At 36.5% G+C, this 13,512-nt stretch overlaps 1 protein-coding gene across 8 annotated transcripts in view; it reads left to right on the top strand.

The window, feature by feature from the left end:
- The window catches only part of IMMP2L (inner mitochondrial membrane peptidase subunit 2), a 462,983-nt gene that overhangs the window by 47,968 nt on the left and 401,503 nt on the right, over positions 1 to 13,512 (top strand). The window lies entirely within an intron of this gene.

The following is a 13,512-nucleotide window of genomic DNA, read 5'->3' as shown; positions in this document are numbered from 1 at the left end:
CCTTCTCCTCAGGGCTGCTCTCAATCCAGTCTCCTCCTGGCCTGTGGTTGTGCCCTGGCCCAGGTGCAGGACCTTGCACTTGGCCTTTGTGAACTTCATGAGGTTCATGCACATTCAGTAGAAGCTCACAAAAATACCTTGTTGCAGTGTGACACATGGTCATTCCTGAGCTGCAAACACACATCAGAAACAAGGGACTAACCTGCATAACAATTTAAGGCAGTCTTACATAGTTACTCTCCTTATGGCATATTTGTAAAGGATAGTATTTAAGAAATAGAAGGCTATTACCCTGTTGGTAGAATTGTGAAGTATCTCCTATTTTTATTTTGCTATAGCAGCAAAATGAGTATTTAAACTCAGTCTCTCAGTTGTGAGAAAAGGTATCGAATTTTTTTTGATGACGTGAGTCAGTACCGTTTCATTTGCAGTATAAATAGAAAACATTAAAAGTATTTCAATTTTCTATCTCAAGTGAAAGAGCAGGTATTAAAAAAAAGTGTAACACCCCACAGAAAAGGAACAAAAGCATGTATGTTTTTTTGTAGCATTCTAGTTGCCTTTGTCACTTCTTTCTGGAATTTTATTTATGTCCCTGTTAAATTCTACCGGTAACCGCAAATTAATTTTAATTCCTCCGGTTTTTGTCAAACAATTTTTTTCATACCACCGTGAAGTGTTAGCATAATGCATGCGTATGCTTTTGAAATAAAGTGAGTTAGGTACGTAAATTCCATTTTTGTTCAAGTGTTGGGAAGTTAGAATGCTTGTTCGGGAAAGAATAATAAAATACGAGGCTAGGTAAGCATTAAGACAATCAAACTGTTGATAATAAGGCAAGAATTAAAGGCCACACAAAAAAATGTCAAGGCTTTCTTTGAAATTAAGTATATGTTAGTCAGGCAGCTTATGATGAATCTTAGTGCTAACATGACCAAATGTTATGACACGTTTCAATAGAAGGATGTGCTTTCTCTATGCTTTCCTCAAACGAGCATGTCATGTAAATACACTTTAATGTTTGTCATGTAATAAATTTCAAAATATTTCATTATATGAACAATGAGCCCTTTCATAGTTTACAGTAATTTTAGTTAGCATGCTACATGAAGAGCCAATTTGGGGTGTGTTCTCAGAAGCTTTTAATATGCTTTGCCTGCTTTGTCCAGTTCTTTGTTTTTATACATTTTAGCCTGAAATTACTGTTTGTGATGTGTTGTGATAGCAGGATGTTAGTCTGTGGGTATAGAATGTGTTCAGAGTCTGCATTTTTATCAGTATGTTTCCTTACATCACTTAGATACCTTGAGTTCTGCTTGAAGAATGGAGTGCTGGACTTGCAGAGCTGCATTGGTACCTGCCTTCGTACTTCTGAGCAGATAGGGTTTTGCAGTGTGGCTGTTTCATGTTTTCTAGGTACAGCATTTCCTCTGTGTGTTAGACACTTGGAGCACACCCCTTGGCAGCAGGTCCAAAATTTAGTCCCATCCTATTTACAGAAACAAAAGAGTGGATACAGAGGTGCGTTCTTCATTACGAAAAAGCAACTTGCCAAAACTCACTCTCCTCTCTTCCCCTCTCCATTCAGCCATGATCAAGTATCCTCATCCCTGATATGGCATGTATAACCATAGCTTAGATTTCTGAGGAGACTGCTGAGTTGAGAGAGATGAGAAAATGACTGCAGAGTAGAATAATGCAAGACAAGGAAGATAAAATAAGTGATGTGGGTTGGACGGGCTTTGAGCAACCTGGTCTAGTGAAAGGTGTCTTTGTCCATGGCAGGGGTTGGAACTGGAGGTTCTTTAAAGTACCTTCCAACTAAAACTGTGCTATGATTCTATGATATTGTTGTGATGGGAATCAGCAAAAAACTCAAGTTGGAAAACACCAGCATGAAAAGGTATACAAACCTGAGAGCAGAAATGGAGTCAGGAAGAGATGTCAAATCAGTGCCATTAAGGAACGTTTCCAGATAACAGTGAAGGATGGCCCTTTCCAACTTGAATGATAGAAGTTAAGGGGAAAAGGCTCTCCGTGTCTTGCCTGGGTGTTGATAATACTGATTCTTAGTCACCTTGTGAAATTGTAGGTATATTTTGTGTGTGTTAGCCAATAAATAGTTTTAAATATCCCACTTATTGTTAAGTAAGTGTTGTATTTTAATGATATTTTAAATTTTATTCTGTTTGCAGTGACTTTTTGCCCACAGCTGATGGTAGTTGAGCAAAGTGATGCAAAGAAAGAGAGATGCAGATCTTGTTTAAGAGTAAAAATACATTTTTATTCAAAATCCAAAGCTCTTTTTTTTTCTGGCCAGGGTGGTATGTTACTTGACTGGGGAGGTTATGTTCATACAAACTTTCTGAAAAAAATATTTAGCTGGAGTTTTGAAAATGTAATAAATTAAAACTGTATCATTTGCCATACTTATTTTTCCCCCAGTGGTAATTTTCTATCCATTATTGTGTAATGTATATTGTACTAGTTCAGTTCCCATATTGAAAACTGCTTTAGTAGCTATTTCTTAAGCAATAGGATAAATTAAAGTGAAATTGAGCCATAATATTACTGCACTATCAAAGTAATGTGATCATAGTCTTCCTACAGTGGGGGATGGACATAAATCTGTCAGTAGCAAAACCTGAAAAATACAAATACAAATCCACATCATTGCACTGATGTGTTTTTTTAAGATCTTCGGGCTTTCAACCAGCTAGCCTGAATATATTGAATTTACCTTTGCTGTAGCAGTGAAGAAATCAATTCTGTAATTTTTCACATAAGTGTCATAAAAATCAGATTTAGGATGTCATTGTGCTGATTTAGGAAGAATTGATATATTATTTCCATCAAAGTTGGAAAAAAAAAAGTGGGAAGTTAAAATACAGGTGAAGTAATGGAGAAGATAATTCTGAATTACAAAAAGTCATCTGGACATGGTCGTGGGCAACTGGCTATAGCTGGCCATGCTTGAGCAAGGGTTTTGAACCAGAATTCTTGATGTAAAGAGTAAATTAGACAAAGTACTGCCAGGAATAATTCAACTGTTACTGATTTCATCTCAGTGCAAGAAGGCTCGACTGGACCATCTCCCTCTTTTCAAGACCTAATGTTCTTTGATCTCAGCTTGTTGCCTTGTTCTTCCATCTAAAGTAACTGCATCATAAGATCAAAACTGATTTTTGACAGTAGAGATTTAAGTCCTGCTCTTTTTAACAATATTAGTTCCCATTAATTAACCTGGGGAGTTGAAACAGGGCACAAGTGCATTTTGATGCCGGTTGGTAGGTTTCTGTTATTAATATATAGGGCCAAGTGAGTCCTTGTTGTCAGATTTCATGGTTAAAATTATTTTCCAATAGAATACATGCAGATGTCATCTGAAATTCTTTGCTTTTAGAAATAATTTTTAAACCACATAATAGCAATCTGCTTGCTTAGAGCAGTGTAATAAAATGACGTGAAAACCAAACTGTTTAGGCTGTATGGTGACTGCAGATGTATGAAACTGCTTGTGTTCAATTCCATAACCGTGGAAAGCCTCAGTAAATCAGATAAATAGTATGCAAATTTTAAAATCAACTACATATATTGGCTGGGTCTCTGCTGCTTAATTGGCTGAGTATCTAACATTGGGTGTAAAGAATACATTTATATATTAATGCCAATCCTTGTTCAGATGTTTTATACGTCTTGATGCATCTTAATCTGAACTCTACCTACAGCTTTTGTCACTGTTATGGAGGAAACTCTTTTAATATTTTATTCACTTCATCTTACATTATTTGTAAATCTAAGCTCTGTTAGTGCAGCTGACAGAGAAAGAAGGAAAGTTTTTAATCTTCATTAATATTTGAGGCATGTATATAACTCCTAATGGTACCAAAGCGGGAACTGTAGAAATTCTGTGGCCACAAAAAGAACAAGCTGTTATAATTTCTACTGGGAAAAAAATTGTATTTTCAGTATACGTATTTTAATTAAGTTCTTAGTGGTATGGGTTCTTTTAGGCCTCCTTTATGAAAGTTAGTTACCAAACAAGGTAAATAAATCCATTCTAGAATTTGTATACTTTAAAGCTACACTTATACTACTTTATATGTGAAATCTGAGAAAGCACTCTGTATAAAACAAATTATCTTAAACCATTGCGTATGAACCAGTGGATTGAATTGGATGTTTATACTGTCTTTCTGGAAATTATATGCATGTTGGAAATGTTTCTAATTCAATCCCTCTAACTCAAACTATCTGTAGTTGTTTGTAAACAGCAAAAAATAGACATTCGGAAATACAGTAGAGAAAGTGTGTTTCTGGAAAAGAAATGAGTAAAATGTTTAGAAGAGGCATGGAAAGCTAAACACACAATACTTTGTCATCCTAATTTGAGGTGAGAAAAGCAAGGTTTTTGAAGACTTGATACAGTGTGTCACCAACACGGCTTGGGCATTGAAATTAGCATTTGTTAGCTGCATTTTTGTTCTGAATTCCTTTCCAAAATATCTTACTTTCTTCTGAACTTTTATGTTCCAGGTAGGGGCATATATTCCTTAAAAAGAGAAGTTTTAATAAAAATTACAATACTGACTACACAGCAACAATTTTCGTTTGTTCCCGGCTTCTTTTGTTTTTCTTCTGTAATCCCAAATGTATTATTGCCAAGAGTGTTCTATCTTTTGATCACAGACTTTAGAGGAGGCAAGAAAAAGCAGTATTTATGAGTGCAGCAGGCATAAATTTTTTACTGTCTTTTCATGCTATCTTTTCCTGATAAGTATCAGGTTTAAATAAAGCTTTTGTTGTTCTTGCTGTTTTTGTTTGGACAGATTAGTTTTTTAAAAGGCCTGAGTATACCTGTTATTTTTTTTAAGTACATTGGGTAAGGACAAAACTTCTAACATGTGAAAACACAAACAGGTGGTTAATCCAGCATTGGAATCTGTGTTCCTTGCTTTGAATTCAGAATCAAAGATCTGTCTTTACCAAGTGAGTTGTTTAAATTCACAAGAAAATTTACCATGTTGTTTTTTGCTACCATCCCACCACACTACCCAGACCTGGGGGATGATGTTTGTATACAGCTCTCAAAGCAAATTTGTTCCAGTACACATTGCTCTGTATTTCAGTTTCTTAGAACACTTTAATGTTTGCTGTGAACTGTACTTCTAGTTCTCATTTAAAGGAGATTATAAACTCTGAATGCACAGAATAAACACTAATAACCAGCAGGATTCTTTTGCATCTCAGCAATCATACTTAGCTGTGAACTTAGATTAGCTATTAGGAAAAAGTTCTTCCCTATGAGGGTGGTGATACACTGGCACAGGTTGTCCAGAGAAGATGTGGCTGCCCCAACCCTGGCAGTGTTCAAGGCAAGGCTGGACGAGGCTTTAAGCAAGCTGGTCTCGTGGAAGGTGTCCCTGCCCATGGCAGGGGGTTTTAGAACTAGGTGACCTTTAAGGCGCCTTCCAACCCAAACTATTCTATGATTCTATGCTATAACTAATATGTCAATTAATGTATTGACTCAAGTTTCTTATGGTTGCATTCCAGGCCAAGTTTGTCATATGAAGTTTTGCCAATTTAGCGATACTGGGCCATGGTAGAATATAAGGTAGCTACAGGTGCTGTGCTTACAGCTGAATCTGATTTCAATTCTGATGACAGCAACTACCATTTATCTGCTTAGTCTGTGTCTTTCTGAGCAGTTAATGTAACTATACTGTCAGAAATACTCTGTCTGTTGCTGTGTAATGGCTGATTTATATTTTATTTAAATGTATTTTATCTGTTTAATAAAACATAATCACCTAGGCTTCCTTTATAATTAACTAGGCAAGCAGACACCCTGAGAGAGCATTTTATCCTGTTTTAAAAGATGTGTGATATAGATGGGATGAATTGTTCTCTTTTTGTGCTTGCCTGTCCCAATGAATTGGATGGAGGATCTGGGTGATTAGGTTAGGCAAACCTATGCTTTAGATAGGCGAAGTTAATCATGATGCATTTGACACGTAGGGTACCATACGAGAAGACATGCTTACAGTGAATAACTGCAGGTTATTCTGAGGGATAATCATCACACCCTGCATAAGTTTTTGTAATAATATACAATACTATATACATAATATGCAAAATATACAATAATAATTCACTTAGAAGAGTGAATTCTATTACCATTCACAAAATAGCTGTGAGCTGTATGTAGGCAGTTTTATGCACATCCCACCAAGACAGTCATCTGTAAAATAGATTAGGCATTTCAGAAAATTTCACCAAAAAGTAAGAATAGCATACTAACTTGAAGGGAGTTGTTAATTCATAAGAAGGGACATTTGAATTACTGCTGTGTGGTGAAGGAAAACAAGCACTATCCTGGATCATAGCTTCTAGTTATTTCTAAACCAGCAGCTTTAAGTAGGATTGACTATTTGCAGGACTAATATTACTATGTAAAATGTAAGTAATTAAAACTACTGAGGCATTATTAGAGGAAGAATAGAATAAAAAATATTTAAAGCCCTAATTTAATTTTTAAGTGTAGGGATGGGAGTTTTAAGGAGATCAGGTGACCTCGTGCTAGTTTACAGTGGTTTTAGTTAGTGTTGAAGACATGAATTTGTTGTGGATGAATCACAGAAATAGTTGAATCTGTCAGTGTTACTACAGAGCAACTTTTTAATTTTGTTTGATCAATTTTATGGTCTATTAAATTTGCAAAGACTTGAGCTAAATATGGTTTGCAAACAAGTTTAATACTATACAGTTTCTCTGTTTCTGTGTTAGTTTCTTAAGTGATTAAGTATTTAGCCTGTTTTAAGTACTAGCCGATCGGGTTAACAGATTGGCAAAAATGGATTTCTGTTTCATAGTACACAGTCTGTGGTTGGTTTTATTGGTACATTGGTTTGGGTTGAGGTCTAGTCAATCTGTAGAACCATAAAGCAGAGAAATGAGGGAAAGGAGCAGTCCGGTAGTTTTTTTCTTTCTGTATTTCAAGCTTATATTAGTGTATTGTCCATCTTCTCCCCCTCCTGTTTTCCTCTTCTAGATATTTGATATTTTGCTTCCTTATGTAACAGCTGGGAAGGATCAAAGAATGAGAGAATGCATGCATTTCCATAGAAATTGATCCATTAATAATATCACAGCATTTAATAGTCCGTTGATATCTGCAGACTTTATATTCCAATAAATCCAAATAATATAATAATAAATATGGGCATAAAGAAGCAAGCTGCTGGAGATTCATTGTTGTGGTGATTCCTGGGTTTTATCAATACTTCTGGGTTCAGAAATCTGTATTTTGTGCAGAATTCTGCTTCTACTGCAATATTGATTGCTGTTGTGTGTTGGGATGGCTTAATATCTTCATAGTGGCTTATAAGAAGATATGTTTCTGCCCCACATGTTACTGCTGAGGAGTAAGAGTGCTACGCAGGGGATAGGAGAAGCAGATAGACAATAGAGATAGAAGGTAAGAAGGCAAAATAAAAAGAGGGGAAAAAAAGGGTAGTGGATCTGTATGAGAACAGAATTGATACTGGAGGGAGAAGGGAAGAACTACAGTCCTTCCATAACACAGATTGTTTCTGGGTGATAAGTTATAAGCCAAATGTAGACTTTTTATTAAGGTTTTCATTGCTTAGTCAAATGATCTCTCAGGTGTATGTAGAGAAGTCTTGGTAATTCATACAGAAGGGTATGCCTTAGCTTTATACAAAGGAATATTAAACAGGTGGGAGAAAAGTATACATGACTCTATCTAGATATTTTTGTACACGTGTACTTTTCAAAAACCTCCTGTGAATGAGGAGCACTGAAGTGGGCTGATAAAAGTTTATGCCCTGGAAATTATTTACACTTTATTCATCAGTTATATGACACCTCATATTATTTCATAGAATAAACCAATTTTTGTCTGCAGAGTGTCCCACACTTCGAAATTATATGACACTGAATTTTCGCTAACACATCTATCCAGGGCCTGGAATTTTGAGCAGATGAGACCTGTCAATGCCTTCCAAGTATTTTGCTTAGCATATTGTGGTTTTAAGTTCTACTAATATCTTTCTGTGTTGGTTCCACTGTGTGTATTTAGGGCTGGAAATCCTGCATGCTTTCACTGTTTTCTGCGTCATGTTTTCAGACAGTTTTCAGACCATCAGAAAGAGCAGAATACTCTGCAGGTGGTGTCCATTTTTAGGCTTTGACTATATTTAGAGGCTTAAAGCTTGTCTTAGATTTTAAGTCTAGAGGTATTTTTGCATTTTGTCTCACGGTCTGTAATCTTAGTTCTTGGGTTTGAATTTTTCTGTCCTTCTCACTGACTCCTTAATTTTGTGTGCTTTGTTGTCTGAGATCATATGTCTTTCTCTAAGTCAGTTATTCATACAGTTTAAAAAAGAAAAAAGCAAAACCCAAACAAAACCCTAATCGTTTTGCATGAGTGGCTAGTTTTCAAGGTGATGCTTTTAATTATTCCTGTGTCACCATCTGCAATTAAGATCAGGGACATGAGCTGGTTTTGTTTTTTCTTATCTCTTGTTATCCTCTATTTAGATCCCAAAGGCTCACTAATCACAGTGGCTCATTTTTCAGTTACATGAAAACTATAGGAAGCAAAACCCCTTCTGTTTTAAATCTTAGGTATAAACATTTTAGATTACTTCAGCTGTCTTTGAGACTACTTCAATTACATCAAGGCAGTTATGCATCAATAGATGTTCTGCAGAGGAGCATACATGTTACGTGCTTCTGTCTATTCTGCATTTTTATAAATAATTCTTACAATTCCATGCTTTAACTCAGATTAATCCTGATACTAGCCCACTTTGCTGTTCTTCCCCACAGAAAATCCTTGCAACTCATGGTTGAAATGTGTCTTTCACTCATCTTTTGCCCATGGATTTCTGTTCATACTCTTTTCCTCTATTTCCATTGCTTTTTTAATAAGGGAGTTAGGAACTAACTTCAGGCAAATATATTTGCAAAAGCATTCAAGCAGGTAAGTCTTCCTTTGGACTTACAGGTCACAGTTTAGAACATGATGTGGCAGTTCTGTATTTCCTGACTGTCTCCCTTCAATCTTATGCATGTCCTTCTTTTATTTTTATATTAGGATTGGCTGTTAAGGTCTGTGAAATCCAGTAGTATCTGTAGTGTAGTCTGAAATAAGTAACTTGGTGGGGAAGGTGTTAACCTTCAAAGTGTACATAATAAAACAGTATTTTGTAGGATTGCTGAAAATTACAAGGGTAGAAATCTTTCCAGTAGACTAAATAAATTACTTTAGAAATTAATGCATATTATTTCCTTAAACTTAAAGAGCTACTAATATCCTGTACTTACAATTGTGTAGCTTTAGCTTAGTTCACTAGAACAGTACTGTTGAATTCTTTTTAAAGCTGCCATGGTTTAAAATCATCCTTTTTTTTTTTTTTTTCCCCTTTCACAAAGTTTGAGGGGGGTATGTGTGTTTCATGTGTGTGACATCAGAACTCCTGTTACACTGAATCTTTTCAACCTTAAAATGGTGTTGGGCTGTCTGCACACTCCATTTTAAAAGGTCTTGCCAGTTAAACCAGTTAAACCAGACATACTGGTTCAGTTTGTTTCTTATAGAGTACTCCTTTCTGTGGATTTTCACACTGATAACAGTAAATCATTGTTATCAGAATCCCTCTCCATCAGTTGTTCTTCTGTTCTTGCCCTTCTTAGAAAATCATTTATGATAGTGGTGGCTTCAGAGAGGAGTATCTGAGTTCTGCTGTCAGGGAACGTATGAGATGGAAGGCTTTAAAGAAGGGGACTGTGCTCTTCTGCTGCACTCCTGGGTAGTATAAGATTACCAAACTCGCCACCAAACTTGCTTCTCTGAAGCAATCTCAGCTGTACCCTGTCCAAGTATAAGGGAGGGTGCTGACTAATTTTTCATACAATTATTACCTTTGTTACTTAGAAAATACCTTCTATTTATCTGGGATTAAAATCACTATAGTTAACAATACTTAGATCTTTTTTCCAGACTGCCCAGAGCCCAGCCACCTTCCCGTTGTTGTCCAAGCCTTTATGTTGTATAATGTTGCTCCTATATGTTGATAAGAATTGTAGGAGAGACTAGTGCTGGGATATATGCAGTCTACTCTCTAAAGGTTTACATAAACTGCACACTTTAAAATGCCAATTCTTTTTCCTTCCTTATTAGTTCAATAGTTTTGCTGTTGCTTGTCTGTATAAGAATGCTATAAACATCTCATACTGACATCTGCATCAATTTTGACCTGATATTTTAGCTGATTAAACTTTTTATTGTCTTCTGGTAGCTTTAAGAGAAACTTCCCACAGCCTTCTTGGGAGTAGATCCAGCACTTTGGGTATTGTCAATGTTAAATTTTCATATTTGTGCATAAGGATATTGGGTGAAAATACTAAAAATAGTTAGCACCGTTTCCTTAGTCTGAAAGTAAGACAGAACTCCTAGTTAGCAAAACAGTTTGCTTACTTGCTTGTAAGAAGTGGAAATATGTATCAATAGAGCAAGATATTGTGGAGGATATTTTTAGAACATAAATTCTTCATGAGAAAGCAAGCGTGGGCTTTAGAGAAGTGATGCATGAGCTTTTTGAGTAGGATATATGGCAAAGATACCACAAGATATATTGCAGTGTTTTTATACTTTCACTGGAAACATCATTTTAAAGTGGTGCAAGTTTAAGGTGATAATTGAATTGAGGAATAAGGTGCAGGAATATAGGGGAGAAATGAAGGTGTTTTTTCAGAAGACCAATTACAACTATTTAGGCAAACTAGGGTACAAAAATAGGTCAACGTGGCCTAACTTCATTTAAAGCCTTCCTCAAATGTGTTGGGTTTATTTAACATAATCACTTGTGTCACTATGAGACAAATGTCAGCTTCTATAATTGCATTGTTTTTTTTCTTTATATTCTGGGTACTTGTTCTTGCAATATGGTTAATTGTATCTGCTGCTAAAATGAAATTATTATGCATGTTGCTCCAAGAACTGGTCTCCAGACATCTCTAATTTCCATGCTGTGTTGATTAAATGATTCAGAGGAACTCACTGAAGTAGCTGTTGTACTATAACAGTGACAATGGGAGTCTGGAGGACTAATATATATGGTTAGACAATTCAAACTTTTCTAGTGGTAGTCCATTTTAGACATCTTATGAAATGCCTACAATAACTTCAAAATCCTCTAAGATTTTATCACAGTTACCACCGGTGCAAGAGTACAGTAGCACATACAGCTGCCAGATTTTGTTACTGTGTATTTTTTACCTTTAAAAAGTCTCTTCTCTGCTGGCAACCATTTACAGCCTAGGTAAAACCTGGTATTGCTCAGTGGTTAAAGGTTAGAATTCTGTTAGGAGACTGATAGTGAAATGTAAGTGCCTACTTGCAGGTATCTGGGAAATTAGGTGTTTAAAGTCCTGTGATACACAGCAGAGATCTAGCCAAGACCATCAGCAGAGACTAGAAAGCAGATGGGTGCTTACATGTAAACACCTTAGTCTGTCTTTCTGAACACGTAACTGAAGTGTCTTAGTTTTTCTGTCAAAATAGGCCTGTGCCAAGCATCACTTTTTTTGTTGAAAAGTTCTGTAGGTATGTAATTGCTTTTGTGTTTGAGAGAGGACATTTAGCCTTCTGCTTTTATTGGGATATTTTAAAGTAGCTAAATGAAATGTACTTTGACAGCTTTGTTTCAAGAGGGATTGACTTTTCTATAGCACTTTCTGTTTATGCAGTTTTAATCCAACATGACCAGTCAACAACTTCAAGAGAGAGCATCTGTGGTTCCTTAGTCAAACAATTTTCATTTATATCTACAGATCTCAACATCAACAAAAGGAATGTTGCTTGAGAATGCAAAGTGCACAGGAATGGAAATTTTATCAAATGTAATGACTTTTGAATTATGTGGTTATCTGGGGCATCCTTCTAAAATTTGGTAATCTGACAGAATCTTTGTGTTCAAAACAGTGTTCCAGGGCTGACCACAATTTTAATTTGTGTGGACTAACTCCTAGTAAAAACTTCACTACTTTTTCTTGCTTTGATGCTTCTACATAGTTTCAGTTTTCTGACTTTTCCTGCAAGGGATCCAAGCTGTTTTTGAAAGTTACATATTTACAACATCACTAAAGCCAGCTTCCTCGATTTACATTGTTGCTGGTGTTTTCTTGTATAAGAATTGATTTAATGTTTAGGGGTTTTGGTTTGGGTTGGTTTTTTTTGTTTGTTTGTTTTTTGGTTTTGGTTTCAGTTTCTGGTTTTTATTTGTTTGGTTGGTTGGTTTGTTTTTTGCCTTTTGTTTGTTTGTTTCCAAAACTACCTGGTACATTTTTTTTTCAGTTAAAATATCTTAAAAATTCATACACTTAGCTTCAAACATTTTTATTCAGAATGAGTTTTTCTTTATATTACTGTGTACCTGTTTTTCCGATATACAACTGAACAGCTTCCAGATTGGACTTCTAAGAACTTTATGCATTTATGTAAGATGCGGTGAGTGAAGCAGGGACCGCTAGCGCATGATACACAGTTATGTTATACATATGCAGTAGATCAGTTCTTTCCAGAAGTGTCAGCTGTGTTGCATGTGCAGGAGCTCTGTACATAGATATAACACTGCAGTTTCCCAAACGGTAAAGATTGCAGCTGCAAAAGGTATTCTTCTTGCTTGGCTCATTGCACACAGAATTACAAAAGGGTTTGGGTTGGAAGGGACCTTAAAGATCAACTATTTCCAACCCTATGCCATGGGCAGGGACATCTTACCACTAGACCAGCTTGCTGAAAACCTTGTCCATCCTGGCCTTGAACACTTACGGATATGGAGCATCCACAGCTTCTCTGGGCATCCTGTTCCAGTGCCTCACCACACTTACAATAAAGAATTTCTTGCTTATATCTAAACTACTCAAATCTACTCTCAGTTTAAAGCTATTACACCTTCTGTACCATCACATACTCTTGTAAAAAGTCCCTCTCCAGATTCCTTGTAACCTCCCTTTAGGTACTGGAAGGCTGTTCTAAGGTCTCCCTGGAGACTTCTTTTCTCCTGAAGAAGCCCAACTCTCTCAGCCTGTCTTCAAAGGAGAAGTGCTTCATCTTCTGATCATCTTCATGGTCCTTCTCTGGACTCACTGCAACAGGTCCACATCCTTCTTACCTTGGGGCCCATTGCTGAACACAGTATTCTAGGTGAGGTCACATGAGAGTGGAGTAGAGGAGAGGATCACTTCCCTTGACTGGTCATGCTTCCTTTGATCCAACCCAGGATGTGGTTAGCTCTCTGGGCTGCAAGCATACGTTTCTGGGTCACATTGAGCTCCTTGTCAACCAACACCCCCAAGTCCTTCTCTTCAGGGCTACTCTCTCCATTCTCTGCCCAACCTGTAGTTGTGCTTGGGATTGCCTCGATCCAGGTGCAGGACATTGCACTTGGCCCTGTTGAACTTCATGAGGTTCACACATGC

This window comes from Lathamus discolor, chromosome 1 (genome assembly GCF_037157495.1).
Source record: "Lathamus discolor isolate bLatDis1 chromosome 1, bLatDis1.hap1, whole genome shotgun sequence".
Classification (NCBI taxonomy): Eukaryota; Metazoa; Chordata; class Aves; order Psittaciformes; family Psittacidae; genus Lathamus; species Lathamus discolor.
The sequence above is the reverse complement of the archived record's forward strand: the minus strand, read 5'-3'. Positions and strand labels throughout refer to the sequence as shown.